Raw genomic sequence first — 21,548 nt, forward strand, 5'->3', positions numbered from 1 at the left:
TGAAGGATTCTTGGCAAAATAACTGATTCTGAATTAGATCAGCTTCTAGACCTTTTAATCAATTACAGCATATACTGGGGTCAGAGGAATAAAAATGACACTGCCTGTCCCTAGGCCTTAGTCACAAATGCAGAAAAAAACATTTAACTTAAATAATATAGAAAATTAGGAGTAAGAAAGGGGCATTAACCTCAAATATAGAAAGATTTTAAATGGTAGATTTAACACAGGCTTTTGTGCTAATAATTTGAAAACTTCAGTGAAATAAATAGGTGATTTTATTGGAAGATATAGATACCCAATTGACCCTAGAATTATCAGAAAAATCAATTATTAACTCCACAACAGGGATCTGCAGTCAGGTGGGGTGCTGGTCCCAGGCCTTCTACCTTCAGATCCACTCTATGCCTTTCTTCCTGCTAGGCATTATCCTTGAAGGCTGCTCCTGCGGGCTGCGCTTCCCAAGCTTCTGTCCTATCCCACTCTGCCCCTCCTGGAGTCTGCATGCTGGTTACTTCTTTTCTGTAGCTCAAGCTCCTGCTAATTACACCAACATGGCTCCAGCTTCCACTTCCTGAACTTGGCCTTTGGACTCCAGTAATACCTCCTCCTCCATGTGTTCCCTCCAGGTTAGGGGTGACAGTTGTTTCCCACTATTGCTGATTTCACTTGGTTGGCTTTTTGGCTCCTTCTACCACCTGACTTGTGACAAATATACCACTGTAATTCTGTGCAGGAAAGGATGATGGTCTTCAAAAATTGGTGTTGGATCAATTGTAACCCAATAAAATAAAAAGAAGCACTGATCCTCTATTTCACACCATACAAAAAAAAAAAATTGTTAGGGTCATAAGGCCAATAGATGAACACTAACACAATAAGCTTCTAGGAAAAAAAATCAGAGAATATATTTATATTGTTAAAAAATATGTAAAAACCACTAACATGAGAAAATTAATAAACTGGACTTCACAAAATAAAGAACTATTCATCAAAAGACAACATTGAGTGGGAAAGGCAAGTGAAGATAGGGAGGAGGTAAGTGCATTCTCTCTCCCTCTCCCTGTCCAGTAATGCTAAGGGATTCTTCCAGAATATATAAAGGACTATAAATCAAAAGAAAAGGACTAAGAATACAATAGGTAAGTGGGAAAACACCTGAAATAGGCCCTTAACAAAAGAGGATATTCAAATGTAAGCATATGAAAAGCTGCTCAAAGCAGTAACTTGATTAGGAAATGCAAATCAGAACCATACTCTGATACCACCACATTACCATCACAATTAAAAAGACTGATTAAAATCAAATGTTGGCAAAGATGTGGTAGACAGCTAGAATTGTCATATATTGCTGTTGGAGTAAAAATTGGTTCAACAACTTCGGAAAACTATTCAGTAGGTTTTTTATTTTTTAACAGCTTTGAGATATAATTGATGTTCAATAAACTGCATTTTTAATGCATATAATTTGATGAGTTTAGACATTCATATTGACCCATGAAACAATAACCACAGTCAAGAAAGTAAATATGTCCACCACCCTGGAAATTTCCTTTCGGAATCCTTTTGGACTCCGTCCCTTCCTCCCTACTCCCCTCACCCTCACACAACCACTGATCTACTATCATTGTGTATTAGTTTGATTTTTCTAGGATTTTATATACATGGACTCATACGTATTTTGCATCTAGTTTCCTTTGCTCAAATTATTTTGAAATTCATCCGTGTTATTGTGTCTAGTTCATTTTTTATTGCTGAGTAGTATTTTCCATTGTATGGCTTATACCTCAACTTGTTGATCCCCTCACCTTTGGACGAACATCTGGGTTGTTTTCATTTCTTTGCTACTACAAATAAAGCTGCATTGAACATTAATGTGCAAGTCTTTGTCTGTACATATGCCTTATTTTCTGTTGGGTAAATACTTGCAATGGAATGGTTGAGTCATAGGTGGGTATACATATAACTTTTAAAGAAATTAGCAGTTTTTAATAGAGTCAAATATATGTAGCTCATGACCTATCAAGTCCACCCTGGTTAGATTTCCAAGAGAAATTAATGTATATGCCCACCCCAAAATACATACACCCCAAAATACATATAAGAATGTTCATAGCACTTTATTCATAATAGTCAAAAATTGGACACCTGTCCAAATGTCCATGAACAGTAACCAGGGATCCTCTACCCCTGCGGTGTTTCTGAGTTGCCTTGGGCCAGCGGCAGGATTTTGGTGTTCAGAAAATCTGACTGTTATTATCACCCCATTATATGCACCCTCAGTTCCCCTGCCCTCTCTCTCCTGCCAGCATTGTCTGTCAGACCCCACCCTCATAAATTCAGATTTCCACCTACCTCCCACCAGCACGTGAGTAGCCGAATGCCCCTGAAAAGCATACTACCTGTGACTGGTCTCCCAGTGCTTCTCAGTCAAGGAATGGTTCCTAGAGGGTGTTTGGAAATGCAGCAGGGAGCAGTTCTGATCATCACAATCATTAAGGGGTATTACTGAAGGCCTGAGATGCTAAATGCTGAGCAATATGCCTACCCAAAAGGCAAACAAAACTCCACTGAAAAAGTTTGATAAAAAATCTCGAGTGGAGCACTGTCCATCATCATACTTAATTCCCTCAGCAATTCCTTCTCCCACTACCCTACACAACTTTCATTTCTTCTCACTTCAAACTTAACTTCCAATACCTTTTCCCTCCTCTTCATTTTTAACTGAAAACTGTTAAAATGAAGTTTTAACCCATTTAAAAAAGTTCAGGAAAATACTTCCACATGCTCCTGATATTTACCAGAATACCTATATACCCCCATACTCATTGTCCCCTCTGTCCCTCTGGGTAAACCCTCCAGGCTGTTTCCTAAGTCCTCTATTTGTGCACGGGATCCACTCCCTCTTGCACAACTTTCTTCTGGCAGTCCTTGAATCAGTTTTTCCCTCTCTGCTCTACTAGTCCCACCAGGATAGAAACAGTCCACATAATTTCATAACCTAAAAATATTCTTCCTTGACATCACATTCCCCTCTACATTGTAGAATGTAGTCATTTGCAGGGAGTCAGATTTGGCTCTGCCACCATCTCACCAAAGCTTTTCGGTGGCTGGCCTCTGCTTCTTAGTGAAAGGAAAGGAGCGACACATAGCAGCAATTCACCGGAGAGTTCCGCTTTATTAGGGAAAGGTGCTGGGTTATATAGGAAGGGGCATGAATTGATTGAGGTGTCACTTCTACGGGGCTGGTGGCTGTTGGCTAGGTGCTGGGATTGGGAGGGGGGCGAGAGGTGATTGGGCTTCAGGTGGTGCCGGCGGGAACTGAGGACCCCCGAAGAGAAGCCGGAAGTTTGCCATCTTACTGGTGGGGACCCTTCATTCCCCCCTTTCTCCTCTATGGGTTTGTGGACGTTGCTTTCTCTCTGGCTGCTTCCTGCTGAACAGGGGCGGAGAAGGGAGTGAGGGCTTGAGGATTGGGAGGAAAGGGTTGATAGGACTCCCCGCAGTAAGGACGAGTAGATGTGGACTTCTTCAGGTTTGGAAATCAATGAAGGTTCCCTGTAACCATAGGTTGGCCAAGAGGATATGGGTGTCAGGAGCCAGGCGTCTGTGGCTATTGTTTCCAGGAACAGTTTCTAGTGGAGAGAGGGGTCCATCTCAGCGCGTGGTGAGGAGGTCACGTGAGGGTGAGGGATCTTCTGTGGCCAGAAGCTGGTAGTTGCTGAGTAAAAGCTGGTTGAAAGCTTGATTAGAGAGTTTTCCGACTTGGGATTTGATGAACTTTATTATACAGGGTAAGAAGAGACAGGCGAGAAGAATGATTATTATGGGGCCTGCAATGGGCCAGAGCCAGGTGAGGAGGGGGTTTGTTAGTATTGAAGAGAATGGGTTGGAATTGGAAGCAGAGTGGAGACTGGAGGCAAGGTTGGTGAGTTTGGTAATGTCAGTTTCTACAATGCCAGATTCATTGATGTAATAGCAGCACTCTTCCCAGAGGAAGACGCAGGTGCCGCCCTTCTCGGCTGTAAGCAGATCTAGGGCCCGCCGGTTTTGAAGGGTGACTTTAGCTAGCGAAGTGACCTGTCTTTGGAGAGAGGCTAGAGAATCGGCAGTGGATGTCAGGGCTCCCTCAAGTTTGGCGTTGAGATCTCTAACTGCCTATAGAGAGTGACCCAAGGCTTCTCCCGAAAACCCTGCCCCAATGGCTGAGGTGATCAAAGAGCTACTGACCATGATGGGAAGGAAAGCAGCTCTTTTTGTGCGCGAGGGCAAGGGAGGTTGGAGCTCAAGAAATTCTGCCATGCTGTAAAGTGTTAACTGTGGGATTAGGGTGATGAGAATGCAGGGTGTATCGGAGTTGAGAGGCAGTGAGTTGAAAAGACTGCTATTACACTAAAAGAAGTGTCCCGGTTGCGTAAAAGTCTTAGAGCTGGAGGTAGGGGTGTAGATAGAGAGGCAGTGAAGTGCGCTGGAGGGGGGTGGAGTTGGGCTTACACAGTGGTGGATGGTGAGATTATCTGCGTATTCTGGTTCCCATAGGGGTATGTCTGCCAGGGGGCAGAGGGGTTGTCTTTCTGCATGGAAGGAGTAGTTGGAAATATTAAGGGGCACGGCGGCCAGCAGTGGGCGCTGTAGTGATGCGCACAAGAAACAATTGGCTGTGTTAAGGGTGTGGTTGAGAAAGATGGTGGTGTCCTGAATGAGCTGTAACGAAGAGTAGGAGAAATGGGAAGAGGGGTGGGGATAAGAAGATGAAGAGGCGCTATCAAGAGTTTGGATAATGACTTTTTCGGAATGTCTGCTACCTGATGCAACTTGAGAGATCTGGGAATGAGAGGGAACATACTTTCGAGAGATATGAAGGGTACTGTGGGGGGTCGAGGACTCCCCGTAGTAAACTGAGGCTGTGACTCTGGCAGCCCATCGAGAGTCCCAGGGATCTGGGATTGATAAGGAGAATGAGCTGTTGGGATATTTCATGAAACGGTTGGAGGAGTAATACTGTGGGTACTGGAAGTTACCTATGTAGTGAATTGTGCAAGACTAGTAGGGACATCTCCTGTAGGTATCTGGCCATCGCCTGCAATAGGCTTGTTTTTGGTCATAGAGGAAGCAGAGGTAGAGAGAATAAGGGTAGCTGCTAGTGAACACTTCAGTGGAGGGAGGAAAGTGGAGGTATAAAGGCTCAGAGCAGCTTTTCAGAGGGCAGTCTGGTGTGGCAATAAGGGCAGTAACTTTTCTTTGATGCTGTGTGTAAGTCTGTCTGACTTTGAATCGCCATACAAAGGAGGCTGGGGTGGTGGGGAGACAATAGGAATGAGGAAAAAAAGCGAGAGAGCAGTAAAGGAGGAAAAAGTCATGATTTGGGTATGGATGGCAAAGGGGGTGAACGGGATTTTGGAGGAAAGAGGACAGTAAGGTGAGGAGTCTGGAGGGAGGGAGAGTCTGTAAACTTTTGTAGGTTAAGAGATCTTTTAGGTGATGTGGGGACAGAATGGTAAGGGGTGCTCTGAATGTCAGTTTATGAGCTTCTTTCTGCAAGAGCTGTCTAGCGGCTAATGCTCATAGGCAGGGGGCCCATCCCCGAACTGTGGGGTCTAATTGCTTGGAGATATAAGCTACTGGGGCAAAGCATATTGGCCTAGGACTCCTAGAGCTTGACTGGACCTCTCATGAATGTATAATGAGAAGGGCTTCGACAAATCAGGAAGATGGAGAGCTGGGGCTTCTACAAGGGCTTGACGGAGCTTAATGAAGGAGTGTCGGGGTGAGGAGGATAATGGTTTTTTAGGGGGGCTCTTGCTGAGGTTGTATAGGGGTCTTGCCAACAGGGTGCAGGGAGAAGTTAGGGATCTACGTTCTAAAATATCTAGCTAGGCTTAGAAAGGGCCTAGAAAGGAAAGGATTTTTGTCTTGGTTTTGGGAATGGGCAGGTCAGAGAGGAGCCATTTTCTGTCTAAGGTAATGGACTTTCTTTGTTGAGATAGAAGGAATCTGAGGTAAGTGATAGGAGGGGAAGAGATTTGAGCTTTGACGGGGGATACTCGGTAACTTCTGGAAGCTAGAAAGTTAAGTAGGGAGGCAGTGTCAAGTTGAGACTGTTCCCACGAGAGACTGCAGAGTAGAAGATTGTCTATGTATTATAAGGTGGACTTGGAGTGATCATGATGAAACTGTTTGAGGTCCTGAGCTAGGACCTGTCTAAAAATATGGGGACTATCTCGGAAGCTTTGTGGCAAAACTGACCAAGTGAGTTGTTTAGAATGTCTTGTGTATGGGTCCGTCCAGGTGAAGATGAAAAAATCTTGGGAGCAGGGGTCTAGAGGGATAGAAAAATGGGTCTTTGAGATCTAGGACTGAGAAGTGGGATGCTGAGGCTGTATGGATTTGGAACTAAGGGATGGATAGGGACAATGGCTATGTTGATGAGGCGAAGGTCTTGGACAAGGCGGCAAGATCCATTGGTTTTTTTAACAGCTAATATGGGGGTATGTCTTTGAGATCTAGGACTGAGAAGTGAGATGCTGAGGCTGTATGGATTTGGAACTAAGGGATGGATAGGGACAATGGCTATGTTGATGAGGCGAAGGTCTTGGACAAGGCGGAAAGATCCGTTGGTTTTTTTAACAGCTAATATGGGGGTATTAAATGGGGAGTGAGTGGGTCTGCTTGAATGATGGGTTGGAGGCCTATGAGGGCTGAAGTGGTTAGGGGGTATTGGGCCTGACAGATATACTGAGAGGGGTCACATAATTTGATAGAGGCAGGGGCACATAGGACCATGGAGGGGCTTGTAATGTCCCAAACTTTGGGATTTACAGGGTGTATGAGGGCAGAACCAGAGCTTTCATTGGGTAGAGGGGGGTCGTTGGCTATGAGGGCCATCAGAAAGGGAGTACTGGGGGCTGTGGGAGTGGATATAGTTATGGAAACGTGGAGGAGGGAAAGGATGTCTCATCCTAGTAAAGGGATGGGACACTGGGGCATAACCAGGAAGGAGTGGGAGAAAGGTATGGGATTGTCTTGGATTGTGCATAAAAGGGTGGGTGGGGGGTTTAATGGGAAAATCTGTTTACCTCCTACTCTGACTATAGGAGTAATGGCTGGCGTGGTAGGGTCCCGGTATTCTCACAAGACTGAGAAGGTGGCTCCTGTATCTAGGAGGAAGGAGATGGGGTGACCGTCTACTGTTAAAGTAACCCTGGGCTCCTGTTTGGTGATGGAAATGGTCGGGCGAGAAGCGCCCGGGCCCCATCAATCTTCTTCTGCCAGCCCCACTACGGCGGGCTTAGGATGGGGGTTGTTCGTCCAGCCTCCCCTTCGGGTGGTTGGGCAATCAGACCCCCAGTGGCCCTTTTTGTGGCATCTGGGGCATGGGGTGGTAGGAGATCTGGGGGAGGGGCACGCCCTTGACCAATGTCCCTCTTTTCTGCACTTGAAACAAGCTCTTGGGGGGGCTTGTTTGTAGAGGGGCGCCCAGGTTGTGGTTTTATCAGCTGGGCCAACATCTGGAAATTGGCCTAATCAGCCTTTTGTTTACGGCATTCTTTCTCCTCCTCCCGCTTATGGAAGACTTTAAAGGCCACTGTTAGGATCTCAGTCTGTGGGGTAGCGGGGCCCTGTTCTAACTTTTTGAGTTTAGCTTTAGTGTCGGGGTAGCCTTGAGCTAGGAAGTATGTCATAAGGACATGTCTTCCTTCAGGTGTTTCTGGGTCCAGGCTGGTATACTGTAATAGGGCTTGAGTGAGTCTGTCTAAGAACTCGGAGGGGATTTCATCTCTCTTTTGAATTATGTCTTGGAGCTTTTGAAAATTGACTACTTTACAAGCTGCCCTTTTTCAGACCTGCTATTAAGCAGGAGGCAAAAATATCTCGAGAGCGGAGACTCATGGCGGTGTTATAATTTCAGTGTGGGTCTTGTTCGGGGACAGCAGTGGGGCCAGGGGGATAGGTGGGGTCAGTCCTGTGGGTTTCAGTAGCCTGCATTTGGGCGAAGTCCTAAACTTGTCTACACTCTTCAGGGAGGAGAGTATTGGCCAGGAGCATGAAAATGTCATGATGTGTGAGGCTGTAAGACTGGAGGGTCCATTGAAACTCCCTGATGTATGTCGTGGGATCAGTGGAAAAGGAACCTAGGCGTTTCTCTAGTTGGGCTAAATCTCGTAAGGAGAAAGGGACGTGAACGCGCACGATGCTTTCGGATCCTGCTACCTCCCGGAGGGGGGCGATAATTTTGGGAGGCTCTCGGGACTGAGTCTGAGGGGGACTGAAGGGTTCTGGCTCAGTCTGTGGGGGAGTGACGCGGTCTAGCCGTGCCTAGTCGAGCAGGTCCTGAAGTGCAGAAGGGGGGCAAAGAAAATAAAGAAAGATAGAATTGGACCCACATGTCACCAGCTAGCAGCCCAGCTGCTTGCCTCTGCTGCTTTAGTTGGGCTTGAACTCATGACTCTGAGGTTAAGAGTCCCATGCTCTACTGAGCTACAGCAGGGATCCAGTTAATTGCTTATGGAATGCGTTGTTTTCTATTCCTGCCACATCGGCAAGTGGGGGAAGGGCATAGCTAGAAGCAGGGGCGGTGTTTCTACACATCTTCAAGGTCTCCCTATTTTCAGAGTGAGGAGTCTTGGCAAGATATGTTTTTGTGGACAGATAACTTCTAGGGACTGCACCGGTTGTTCTCTAGCTTGTGCTTTCCCATGCTGCGTTCAGACATGGGGGGAGGTGCTTTCCCATTCTCTCTACAAACATGTAAGAAGACAAAGGCGGTCCCTAACAGGAGAGAAACAGGTGATGAGGGCAAAGACGGAGGAGGCCCCTGGGACCTAGTTAAAGGGGGGCTGAAAGGCTCAGGCTTAATCTGCAGGGAATGAAGGTGGAGGAGGTGAGATGGGGGAGGAGATGGTTGGGGAGGAAGGGAGAAGGGCTGTTGTAGGAGAAGAAGGGGAAGGGAGTGAAAGGGAGGCTTCTGCGGGGGCGGCGGCTTGCAGGCTAGGAGAACTTGGGAGGGGGCGGGGAGAGGAGGAGGCGGAAAGCTTCCATATAGGGAATCTCCTTCCATTTTTTCAGGCGCTGGCAGTAGTTAAAAAGATCGCAAGTGATGTTAGGATCAAGAGTTCCCCCTGCAGGCCATTGGTTTTTATTGTCTAGGGGGTATGTCGGCCAATCTTGGGAGCAATATTTACGGAGAAGTTTTGGTTTTATATCAGGCATCAGGGAGAGGGTAGCCAGATGCTTAAGCAGGCATTCAAGAGGTGAACTTTCAGGGAGGGATGAGGAGGCTCCCATGGTAAAGGACAGAGAAGGAGACAAACAGGGTAAGACAAATGGAGATCCTCGGACTGGAAGCAGACCACAAGGAGACAAAGGGCGTCCCCGATGATCCTTGGTGGTCTGCGGAAACTCGTATACGAGTCGGAATTTCTTGGGAAGTGTGGGTCGTCACCCAGACTTCCCTAAGAAGGCAGAGTGCCGGAGTCACGAGGTACCTAGCGCTAGGCGTTTTCGGTGGACAGAGCAGAAGGAGGAGGGGGGGGAAAAGGGAGCGTTCTCATCCACAAAAGAGTCACCTCGTTTATGGCTGTTGGAGGGGGGTGCCTGAGAGTCAGCCGCAGCCGTGAAGGCCTGAGGTGGGGATTTATGACTGTCGGAGGAGGGGCCTGAGCGTCCGCCGCACCCGTAAAGGCTTGAGGCGGGGATTTATGGCTGCTTGGGGAGGGGCCTGAGGGTCCGCCGCAGCCGTGAAGGCCTGAGGCGGGGAGAGTTCCCTCCTCATCCCCGAGCGTCAGGGCCTTGCCGGACGATCACGGTCAATGGCACTGCGATAGCTCGGGGAAAAGTGGCCCACTCTGGGGGGAAAACTTACCTAAAGGCCAGAGAGGAGTGGTGAGTGTGATGAGCCAGCGCCGGAAAAAGAGGACGAGGGCAAGCTGCTGCTGGTGTTGGGGGAAGACAGGGCCCAGTTGGGGTGTCCCGTCTCCCGGGTTTCGGCACCAATGAAAGGAAAGGAGCAACACATAGCAGCAATTCACTGGAGAGTTCCACTTTATTAGGGAAGGGTGCTGGGTTATATAGGAAGGGGCATGAATTGATTGAGGTGTCACTTCTACGGGGCTGGTGGCTGTTGGCTAGGTGCTGGGATTGGGAGGGGGGCGAGAGGTGATTGGGCTTCAGGTGGCGCCGGCGGGAACTGAGGACCCCGAAGAGAAGCCGGAAGTTTGCCATCTTACTGGTGGGGACCCTTCAGTAGTCATTTGCAGGGAGTCAGATTTGGCTCTGCCACCATCTCACCAAAGCTTTTCGGTGGCTGGCCTCTGCTTCTTATCTATAAAATGAAAAAGTGATGCTAGTTAATCTCTAAGGTCCCTTCCCTGGTTAATATTTGATGTCTATGGCATACCCCCTCACTATGTATGTGTATGGCAAGGCACAGAGCAAAGCTAGCTCTGTGAAGGTGCCAGGCTGAGCACCACAGGGAGAACAGGAAAGGGTCACACACACACACTTCCCCCGTGGGGGGACATATGGGCCTGGGACAAGACCACAGTGATTCTTCTTTAAGGAAAGATGTCTAAAAGTAGGGAGCAAGTTTGGAGCGGGTGGAGATCAATGAGGTTAGAACTGGGGAAGGTTTCATGGAGGGCAGGGTTTATGACAGGATTTAAAGGATACTCAGAAGGACAGTACAAATTCAAAGAGATGGAGAAGCTCTGGGTGGGATTCAGCCCAATTTCTTTAAAGGTAGAGGAAAGGACAGTAGTGGGAAGGAGATGTGGCTGGAGTCATAGTGCTGGAATCTTGAGGTCTGGATTTAAAGCTTATATTCCTTACATGTAACAAGGAAATTAACACTGGGGAAAACTAAAGCTGATGGAAACATGTTTGTGTTCCAATCCAGCTTGAGTCCTATAGTCCTACATTCAACATTAAAGTGTGTAACTAATGGAGTGAATGGGGCTGAAAGAGAAAATCATCTGATGAATTGGTCAAAACACATTTAGAAAATTTCAAAAATGATTAATCCCAAAGTTTTACTGTATGAAATATTTTTTTTCTGACTGTAACTACACATGACTTGAACTCTGGAACCTAGTTTCACCATACCAAGAACAATTTTTCTAATTTACCACAGGAGAGTGCCTGTTTCTTGTTTCAAACTGGGACATGCAGTTATTTGGGTGGTGGCCAAGACAAGCCTTGTCATAGGAAGGGCAAATGTTAAATGATGGAATAAAATACGCAGTTTTAGGATCAAATGTGCATTCCCATTTAACTGTTAGCATATTCGTCATTGCTTTGTATAAAGCTCAACATTCACTACATCTAGTTAAAACTGGTGCCTGTTGAGAGATCCATAAAGCTTTGTGGGGGGCCTGAGAGCCTGAACTCCCATCCATTCCACCACCAATTCTACAGGTGTCCTTTGGGAGGCAACTGCCTCTATTAGTTGGCAGATTGGAGTCCTGGAGACTTCAACACCAGGTTCAAATCCTGCCCCTGCCGCTAATGTGACTCTGGGCCTTAATTCTCTTTGTGCCTCAACTTTCCTCATCTGTAGAGAGATAATAATAAAAGTTGTAGCCTCACAGAATCGTTAGGGGAATCAAATGTGTACATATATTTAGAATAGCGCCTGGCACATGGTAAGGGATCATAAAAACTGGCTGTTATTCACGTCATCACACTATTTCAGCTTCTCTCTGAAGCTCTCACTGCTTACTGATGACTTTAAATACAAAAGTCAGGAACAGAGTTTCAGTGAACTCAAAGGACTGTGAACAGAGTTTAGGATGCTTAGAGATGGGACCTTGTGCCTACCCTACTCCCAGACTCAATGGGATGTACCCTATGATCCGAGACTCTGGGGAAGAAAGAGAGCAGTTCTGTCAGAATTTTTTCTTTGAGTTGGTCGTGGTCATACTTCAAGATAGCATGTTCTTCAGGAAATTCTCCCTCCACCCACTAGGTAACCCATTTCCATCTGCCTTCTTCAATTTCTTGTTTGTTCCTCTCCCTTTTTTCTTTGGTTGGTTCACCGATTTAAGTTGTCCTCCTCTTTCTTCCGTGGCTCATGTTTTCAAGTGTGCTTATGTGTATAAGGACAACAGGGCAAATGCCAAAGGTCAAGGCCTGGTAACTTGGGTCAGGGTACCAGTTTCTCCCGTAAAAGGTTGAAAAAAGAATGCAGAGCCTCTTAGTTTATCTCGTGGGAGAAAGTTCACAGCAAAATGAGATTCTTCAAATAAGATAGTAATAATTTGGCATGGAGATGGTGAAATCTCTTGGCCTTTATCGCTGAACACAATGTCCTAGTCTACTTCAACTCATTCTGTGACATACCTACGTGAGGAATCTTGACATTTTCGTCACTTCTTTTCTCTCTCCAGGTGGCTGGCCAGCTCTTGCTGACACTGCAACAGGATGTGATCATGGACCAAAACACAGGACTTTGTGAACTGCTTCTATTGCACTGTGTTCTTTTCAGGAATTTGCTTGGCAAAGTTCTTGCATTTATTATATTAGACTAGGGCAGGCAGAGGCCATTCCTAAAAGATATAATTCTTGTAAATCCTTACAATATCCAGAATCAAGGAATTGGTCTTGATTTACAAAGGATGTGATGACGATGATGGTACTTTGCTAGTTGGATATTGTGATTTACAGTTTATAATTTACCTTCAGCTACATTTTGAGGTGATAAAGTATAATTGTAAGAAGAGATGAGGCCTACAGATAAAGACCTGATAGGTAAGAAAACTGAGAAGTGGGGGCTAAAACCCAGGTCTTCTAAATTCAGAGCCTGTGTTCTTTCTGCAACACTCTACTAAGTTAGGCGCTATGAACAAGGAAGACAAGAAAAAAAAGAATCTTCAATCACTGAAACACAGCACACTACTAAGCCTTTCTAAACTGGGATAGGCCTCTCTTTCTTGTCAGAGAATGTATTTTTGGTGAAAATATATTCATCCTTTGTATCTTCTTTACAAATAACTCTCTTAATATCAAAAGCCATTTAGTTTGATATATAAACAGGGCAAGGCATTGATTTTCCTCTTCATCCTACCTTCTCCACCCTCTGGTTGTAATACATTTGTAAATACATGCCTAATGGTTTTTCATAGAATTACAGTATAAAGTCAAGAAAAACATAAATATGCCCACACTCCCAGCAGTAAGTAGGCTATTTTTTAAATGTAATATAGTCAAGGAGTACATATTTATAACATCATGTCCAAAAGTAACTGTAAAGGGCAGGGTTCCAATTAATGTAAGAATCCAAGGTGGCACTGAAACCGGTCAGTCAGTGAAAAAAAACAAACAGGTGTTTGTGCAGGTGTTGGGCTCAGCACTGTGGATACTGTGGTGTTCAAGACAGAGACTACATGGTTTGCCCTGCTGCAATGTACAGTCTAGGTGGGGGCTGTCTTTGACCAAACTCTACCTGGAAAGTTAACAAAACTCTTGTTACTGCAGCAATGCGAAGAAAATGTTTTGTAGCAGACAGCACCCAAAGGCATATTTGCAGTATTGGCAAAGATTGATCAATCTGATTACTGCAAAGATTTCCCAAGTAGCAAGTAAACAGAGAAATGGCTGGAGAAATAGAAATACAGCTGCTATAGATTCTACACTTTGAAGCTTGAACTTAGAGCAACTGCTCAGTTACAAGTAGCTCTCTGAAATTAGCTGGTATGTGACAGGGAGGTCACCATCTCTAGATCACAGAGGTCCCAAACTAACCTAAATCACACAAGCAGATGAATGATACAGACTAGCATGATGTGAAAAGATCTAGAAAAGAACAAGGCTCTCATAAATCATGTATTAGCTTCCTGATGATGACATTCTGCTGGAAGAGGGAGGGGTTGGCAGGGAACTGAACCATAAATACAAGTGGGAGTTGGTGGCTCCCCATCTGAGGATGGACATGTAGTCCCAAAACAAGTTCAAAGTGCAGATGTTACATATTTAAAGAAAGATTGCAGAGTGTAACATGGTAAGTTCTGCACAAGGAAGATTCTCAGAAACTTATGTAAGGTAATGAAATGCACAGCATGAGTCTAGAATCTGGTCTACCCCTGATTAAGTAGAAAAAAAAATATGTGTGTGTGTGTGCGCATGCGCGTGCATATGGCAATAAATAGGTGTGATATTTAAATTGGTATGGTACTGGCACTAGGCAATCAGAAGAGATGCTAGCTATAGTCTTGGAATGTAGTTCTGGAAGGCAGGTGGTCTTAACTCTTTAATTGCTAGATCCTGGGGAAATCCAGAAAAACTGGGGGAGAGGTAAGGTGGCACAAAGGACATTTGGAGGGCTTCTGTGGACATATTTCAATATTTTAAACAATTGATGTGTGTGAACATGAACTCTGGTAATAACTGCCACGGAGAAAAATTAAATGCCATGACATGACCAAAGTGTGAATAGAGTGACTTGTGCCAGAAAGAGTGAAAGAAAATACTCAGGGATTAGAATGGAACTCCTTTGTGGGGATACAATGAAAGAAAGTAGGAAAGGAGTGTTAGGTGAATGCAGCACCTTAATATTTTTTAAGTCTCTGTAAGCAGTATATTTTCTGTTTATAACATTCTGTGAATACACAATACTCTTAGTTGTACTACTTACCTGGAGTGAGTCCTAACCTTAAGGTTCTGATGTAAATGATAAGGGTATGTAAACAACAGATGCTTTATAGAAAATAACCAGCAACATCTGAGTTTAATAATGTCTAAACATTAATAACCCCCCTCACTGACTCAGCAGGAGGCAGTGAGGAAGTAAAGCTGTAAGAAAGTGACAAGCAGCAGCAGGCCTGCTCTGAGTAACTCACTGGAGTCAGACTTGGTTGGCCTTCGAGCAGTGAAGAGTGGGTAGTTTCCTCACAGCTGTATTTCTCAAGGCAAAAAAATTGCATGGTAACAGGCTGTGGCTTCTCACTTTTCATGTTGAAGCAAGTTGGATCCAATAAAAGTCATTTTTCAGTAATAATTTTTGAGAAAGTGACTTTTAAGGAAATTAAGAGTTTTAAATAGCATGCCTGGGAGCTATGAGTGACTATAGAGAAGACAACATTTTAGGCCTTGTTTAATGCCCTACTATCACATGATTTCAAGTAAAAGAAAGAAAGAGGACATCTCCAAATCCTGTTCCTGTTTCCATGCTTATAAGAATTCTAACCAATAGTATTCACAGTATATGAGCAGCATCTTCTTTCAATAGTTTGCCAAAATATTTCATGCAAGGTTTCTCAGTTTGAGATTGATCTGGAGAGATGGTCCAAAACTTTAAATTGTTTCTCAGAGGTGTCCCTGAACTAAGAAAAGGTTAAGAACCCACTGGTAAAATAGGAAAATTCATTCATTGACTCAACAATCATTTATGCAATGCCTATTGTATACATGGTACTAGTCTTGGCACTAGTATACAGCACAGAATGCCAACGAGGCCTCTACACTCACAGATTCTGCATTCTATTGAGAAGGCTGGGAGTGTTCATGGGACTTAGACACCCAGGGTTAGACATTGGAATTGTAACCTCTAGCAGGTTACTTGCCTCTTTGACCCTCCATTTCTTCATCTGTAAAGTGGGAGTACTAAGGATTAGAACTAACATGATTCAAATATCTAGCACAAAGGTATAAGTTCAATAAATGATAATTATTATTAACCTCCCTTCACCAGAAGGAAGTAGGTATAGGTCAGAGGGATATCACTACCTCAGCTTTATAGATAATAAGCTTAAATTCAAAAGGGTTGCATGAATTGCGTTAGGCAAAGAAGTGATTTATATAGCTATGATCTGGGCTAGCTAGTTGATAGGTTGACTAGCTTTTTATTTTCTCCCTCCACACCACTCTTCCCTAATTAGGACTCTGCTGTATTTATCAGCTTTAAAGAACTTCTGAATTTTTTAAAACAGGGGTTGGCAAATGATGGCCCACTGTCTGTTTTTAAATGGCCCTCAAGCTAAGCATAGCTTTTACATTTTTAAATGGTTCAAAGCAAAAAAGAAATAGTATTTTTTTATGCCTGGAAATTATTAGAAATTTGAATTCCAGTCTCCATACATAGTCTTATTAGAACACAGTTCCACCTATTTGCTTAAGTCTTGTCTACGGATGTTTTCATGTGATAGCAGTATAGTTTAATAGTTGTGACAAGAGACCATATGACCTGTACGCTTAAAATATTTACTATCTGGCCCTTTATCAAAAAAGTTTGCCAACCCTTTGTTTAAAATGTCATTTTCTCTTCAAGGAAAGACATATCAAATACATCACAGATCTTCTGTATTGGTAATGCGACATAATTTTGAATTGAAGAGTCAGGTATATCTGTTAGGTCTACAAAGTGAGACACTTTGATCATAGCAATTAGAATATTAAAATAGGGCAATAGCTAATATTATGAGAATTTTATAGGTATTAAGTCATTTGATACAACTCTAAGAGGAAAGTACTTTTTACATATGAGATAACTGAAATTCAAAGAGGTTGGAAAACATATCCAAGGCCACAAAGCTAGTAGATGGCTGAGCTTTGATTTGAAGTCTGTTTTTATATACCAGAACAAGGCTACATAATGGATAGCCAGAGTTTAAGCAAGAAGCTTTGTAGAGGTAGATTTACCCAACTTTCTCTGCCTTTTCAAAATCTATTCCCTGATATTACCTTATGGCTAGTTTCTTTACTTCTCTAAGATTCTTTTTTTCTTCCGTGTAAGACAGGGCAAATACCTAGTTTGCAAGGTTACTGTAAGGATTGGAGGTAATATATAAACAATGACTAATATCCTATAAATGATAGCTGCTATGATTTCATTACTATTGTGAAGGAAGTTTTTTCATAAATTGCATGCATAGCAAATCTGCTAAGGCAACTTTGGGGGCAGAGGGAGGTAGGTGGTGGCTGCAAAGGCTGTAAGAGAGAGAAAGACAGCTAAATTGTTCTCTAGCCCTTGAAAGGCCTAGTGATCAGTCCCAGGCTGCCGGCTGCCTAAGTTAGGAAGCTTATCCTCCTAGAGAGAGTTTCTGCACTCATGGTGAAGGAAAGGAGCAATAAACGCTGCAAGTGGGAAGAGGGGCTGGTAATCCACTCTTGAAGGTCAGTTCTTTACAGCTGAGGGACAGTACTTGCTTCTATATAAAGAGGGCATGGGCCCTACATGAGGATCAGCAGCAGCATGTGGAGAGGAAACTATCATGCAGAATCAGTAGAAGCAGCAGTAGTGAGGCAAGGGAAGGTCAGTTGTTGTAAGTTGTACTCTAGAATTCTCTGCTTTGAGGAAGGAAACTGGAGAGGCACAGGAAAGTGTTTTCCACTTTGACCCCTAGGCTGGTGAGCAGATTTGGTAGCAGATACTTCTCCTGGTCATCAACCTAGGGGTTTCTCTTTCATCTATGGACCAATACTATCTTCACAGTTTGGGCCATGCACTGTGCCAAGTGCGGCGACCATATTTTCTCCAGTGATTCTCAGCACCATCCTGTGAAGTAAGTACTGCTATCTGCACTTTGCAAATGTGAAAACTGAGGCTCAGAAGGGCTAAGTACTCTAAACCTAGAACACTGCTGGTAAGCATCAGTCAGGATTTGAATCCAGTCTTTAACACCTGGATTCAATTATTCTTTAGTTGCCACTCATTGACAGTGGCTTATGCGGGTATTAATTCACTCAACAAATATTTATTGAGACACTATTCTGCCAATGAGTGCAACATGGACAAATGTCTGAGAGGGAGGACACGCTCCAGTAAAACCCAGACATAGGAGGGAGCGTGGGAGAGAGTGGGAATGGGGAATGACTGTTCATGGATATAGGGTTTCCTTTTAGGGTGTTGAAAATGTTCTAAAAGTAGATAGTGGTGATGGTTGTGCAACTCTGAGTGAATTAAAAGTTTAAGTGAATTTTATGATATGTAAATTACATCTCAATAAGGAAAGAGAAAATACAATGAACATGCCAAAAAAGGATACATTCCATGAGATTAGAATACAAACAGGCAGTCATAGGTGTCTGCATACTCAGAAAGGATATAGGATTGTATTATAATTTGACTCTGACACATGTCACACTAAATCATAACATGTAAATGAAACATACAAAAAAACCTTGCACATAAGAGTGGTCTACATTGTGCCACTCCACTACTGTGGACTGAACAATGGGATTCTGGCCTCTTTCTCACTTCTTGTTTAACTCCTATGGGGGTTATGTAAGGCTCAAAACTGGATTTGCTAGGGTAAGTTTTTCCACACCAACAAGATGGATTCAACAAGAAAATGTTAACGTCTCTTAGTTCTGGTCTTGTATGAAGTGCTACACAAAGAAAACAACTGTGTAGTAGGTCTGGGCTTCACTTACCAAACTTACATTTCTCTGTGGATTGGGAAGCAGGATCTCAGTGCATAGGGGTGTACACAAATGTTGATTTAGGTGGAAACAGAGAAGAGTTCCCTCTTACCTTGAAAAGTTTCCCCTAATTCATTATTTTAACAGCCAATGATATAATTTAACAATTCAGGTTAAGTTTTGTGGCTTACTTCTATCTGAACTCAAATGTGAACGGGGCTGGATTTGTTCCTTTCCTTGAGTAAAGGCCATTAGAAAAAAGGCCTTCCGATTTCCCAATTTTAAGGAATTTGATGAACCTAAACTCCCCAGAACATCAGTAATTAGACCTTAAACTGGAATTTTAAAATTATAGTTTAAGAGGAAGAGATAAAGTCAAGTAAGCTGATATCAGGCACTGACTTTAAAGATGCTCTTAAAGACTGTGTTCTTAGGGCACTGCATGTTCAGCCCTATCTCTGATAACTTTCTATCCTGACCATATAGGATTAAGTGAGACATTAAAGGGATGAGCCTGAGGCACTGCAAAATCTAGGTGTGCTTTCTAAATCATTATAAAAGCAAAAATTAACTTTAATGTGTATATATGATGCTTACTAAGTGAGTCACAAAGATTATAATGCTAAAACACATTTCCAAAAAGGTTGAAAACTGGTTATTTTCTGATTAAACAAAAATTATTTGATCTATACATATCCTATTTTGCCTATTTCAGTTAATCTAGGGTTACCACATATGTTATGATCTAAGTCCATTAAGCAGTTAGTATCTCTCAAGGTTCAGGAAATTAGACTGTTTCTATATATACACAAATTTGTAACTTGATAATTCATTGATTGAAGTTGTGGTGGCTGTCAAATTAGAGCTTACAAGGACCAACACTATTTGCTGATGACTTTGGAAGAGGTTTTCTTTCTTTTTTTTTCTTTGTTTACTCATTTCTAAAGAAACCTCTCATCATTTCAAATGGCTAAAGTCCTTAATGTGAAATAAATAACGGTTCAGAGAGGATGAGTTCAAATACAGTTCAAAAAGTTGTATCTCCTTACAGTTACACTTAAAAAGTAATCACTTAGCATGAGGAAACAGCCAATGCATACTAAGCATCAGGTGTTGTTCAACATTTGTGTACATTGTCTTTAGAGAGATCCTCAATATCAATTACCTCCAATTTTACAGATAAAGAACAGGAGAGTCGGGCTGTGGCTCGTCCACCTCTCACCTCCCTTCCAGGCCACACCATGGCCTTGCTGACCCATTTCAGGAAAAAGCTGGCTGTATGTTCAATAAAAACCATCCTGCCTAGAAAAAAAAAAAACAAAAAGAAAACAGGAGGGACAGAAAAATTAAGTAATCTGGCTGTGGATAAAATGAGAGTTCCTGTGGCCAGGATTCTCACCTGGCCCTGGCTGACTAGCTCCACTGCACACCTGTGGGCAATACATGTCTGTTGACTCTGTATAAAGAGCTCCACCCAGTGCTCTGGGCACAACATGGTGGCAGAGCTGCAAGGCTGCAGGAGAGCAGAGAAGAGGCTGGAGTGGTGGCAGCGCTGAGGACAGAGGCCCAGACGACGGCTGTGCGGGATGACTGTGTAGAGAAGACGGCTGTGCGGGATGGCTGTGCAGGCAGAGAGGCCCAGAGGACGGCTGTGCAGGCAGAGAGGCCCCAGAGAGGCCCAGAGGACGGCTGTGTGGACAGAGGGGCTCAGAGGCAGAGACAAGCTTGCTGCATGCAGACTTGCTCTGAGTGAATGGGATTCTAGTGACTGACCTGCCACCTGGAAATCAAGTTGGGTATAACCCTTTCACCCCAAGAACGTTTTGCTGTCAATTTCTTTGGTCACATTGAATCCATAGCGAACTTGCCTGGGGTTGAAACCCATTGGCAAGACACTGGCCCAAATCACACTACTGTTAAGTGCCAGAGGCAGGATTACAACAGTGACTATTCAACCTTAATGTGGATGTAAATCCCCTGGAGGTCCTTGATAAAATTCTGATTCTGTAGTTTTGTTGTGGGACCTGAGAATCTACATTTCTAACAGGTCAATGGTCTTGATACACAGGCTTCTAAGTAGTAAGATCTCACAGGATTCAGTGAAGGTCCTCGAGATGCCCTACTGTTTGGCTGCCTTAGGGTGTATGCACGTTTAGTCAGGGAGGTTCTGGATATTAGGAGCTTCAGTTTACAGAGAAGTCCCAAGCTATGCTTTGGGATTTTGTTCCGGGCAAAGCTGTGATCATACGTCAATGCCATTCTCTGACATTTGATAGATTTCTAGTGGAGCATTTCTTTCATTAGGGAGTAATTTATTTCCATTTAGCTGGAATATCTGTTTTTTATAATTTTATGTTTCCAGCACAGAGTAGGCTGCCTGGATTATTGCAACAGCTGGGCACCGAATTCCTATTTTCTTTTCTTGGACACACAGTTAGACTAACATTCCCTAGACTTCTAGCCTGCAGTTAGCTGTAGCCAGTGACTGAGTTCTAAATAATGGAACATGAATGGAAGTGACATGTGCCAACTGCAAGTCTGGCACAGAAAAACCTTGTGTGCATGTCTGCCATGTTCTTTCCTCATCTGCCTGCTTGAAGCAGAAAAGCATGGATCTTTTGAAAGCCACATGCTGAAGATGGCAGAGCCACAACATTGAAGTTTAGGTCTTGCTCATCAGTAACATCTGTTTGGGCTTTATGTGAGAAATTACTGTTGTGTTTAAGCCATTATGTATTTTTAGTTTATTTCTTCTAGCACGTTTAGTCAGGGAGGTTCTGGATATTAGGAGCTTCAGTTTACAGAGAGGTTCCAAGCTATGCCTCAGGATTTTGTTCTAGGTAAAGCTGTGATCATATGTACTCATTAGTAACTATTTCCTGCATGAGAGGAAGTACAGTGAGAGGAAGTATGTGATCTTGCTTGTTGATTCAGGAACAAGTTAAGGAGAGAATGTTTGTGCTATAAAACTACATGTCTGAAAAATGGGCTCATAGATAAGAATTTGGTTTCTCCTGCAGGAGCCTCCACAATAATGGCCTATTTTGGCACACTTTTGGCACTTGATAGGGCAGCACTGCCAAGGTCTGTACAATTTTCTAGATGGTGTAAGTGCATCATCTTCAGATCAGCATTTTTTTCAGTGTTATTTGATTTCCAAAGATATGGTTTTACCCTTCTTTTTTTTAAACAAGACA

At 43.6% G+C, this 21,548-nt stretch overlaps 1 protein-coding gene across 1 annotated transcript in view; it reads right to left on the reverse strand.

Moving 5' to 3' along the window:
* Window positions 1-10,023: 10,023 nt before the first annotated feature.
* GDAP2 (ganglioside induced differentiation associated protein 2) overlaps window positions 10,024-21,548 on the reverse strand; it is a 108,086-nt gene continuing 96,561 nt past the window's right edge. Inside the window, exon 15 of the transcript XR_005062095.2 lies at window positions 10,024-10,321. The gene's annotated coding sequence lies outside the window, so the exon portion shown is untranslated. The remainder of the gene's footprint in view (window positions 10,322-21,548) is intronic.

Source organism: Manis javanica, chromosome 4 (genome assembly GCF_040802235.1).
Source record: "Manis javanica isolate MJ-LG chromosome 4, MJ_LKY, whole genome shotgun sequence".
NCBI lineage: Eukaryota > Metazoa > Chordata > Mammalia > Pholidota > Manidae > Manis > Manis javanica.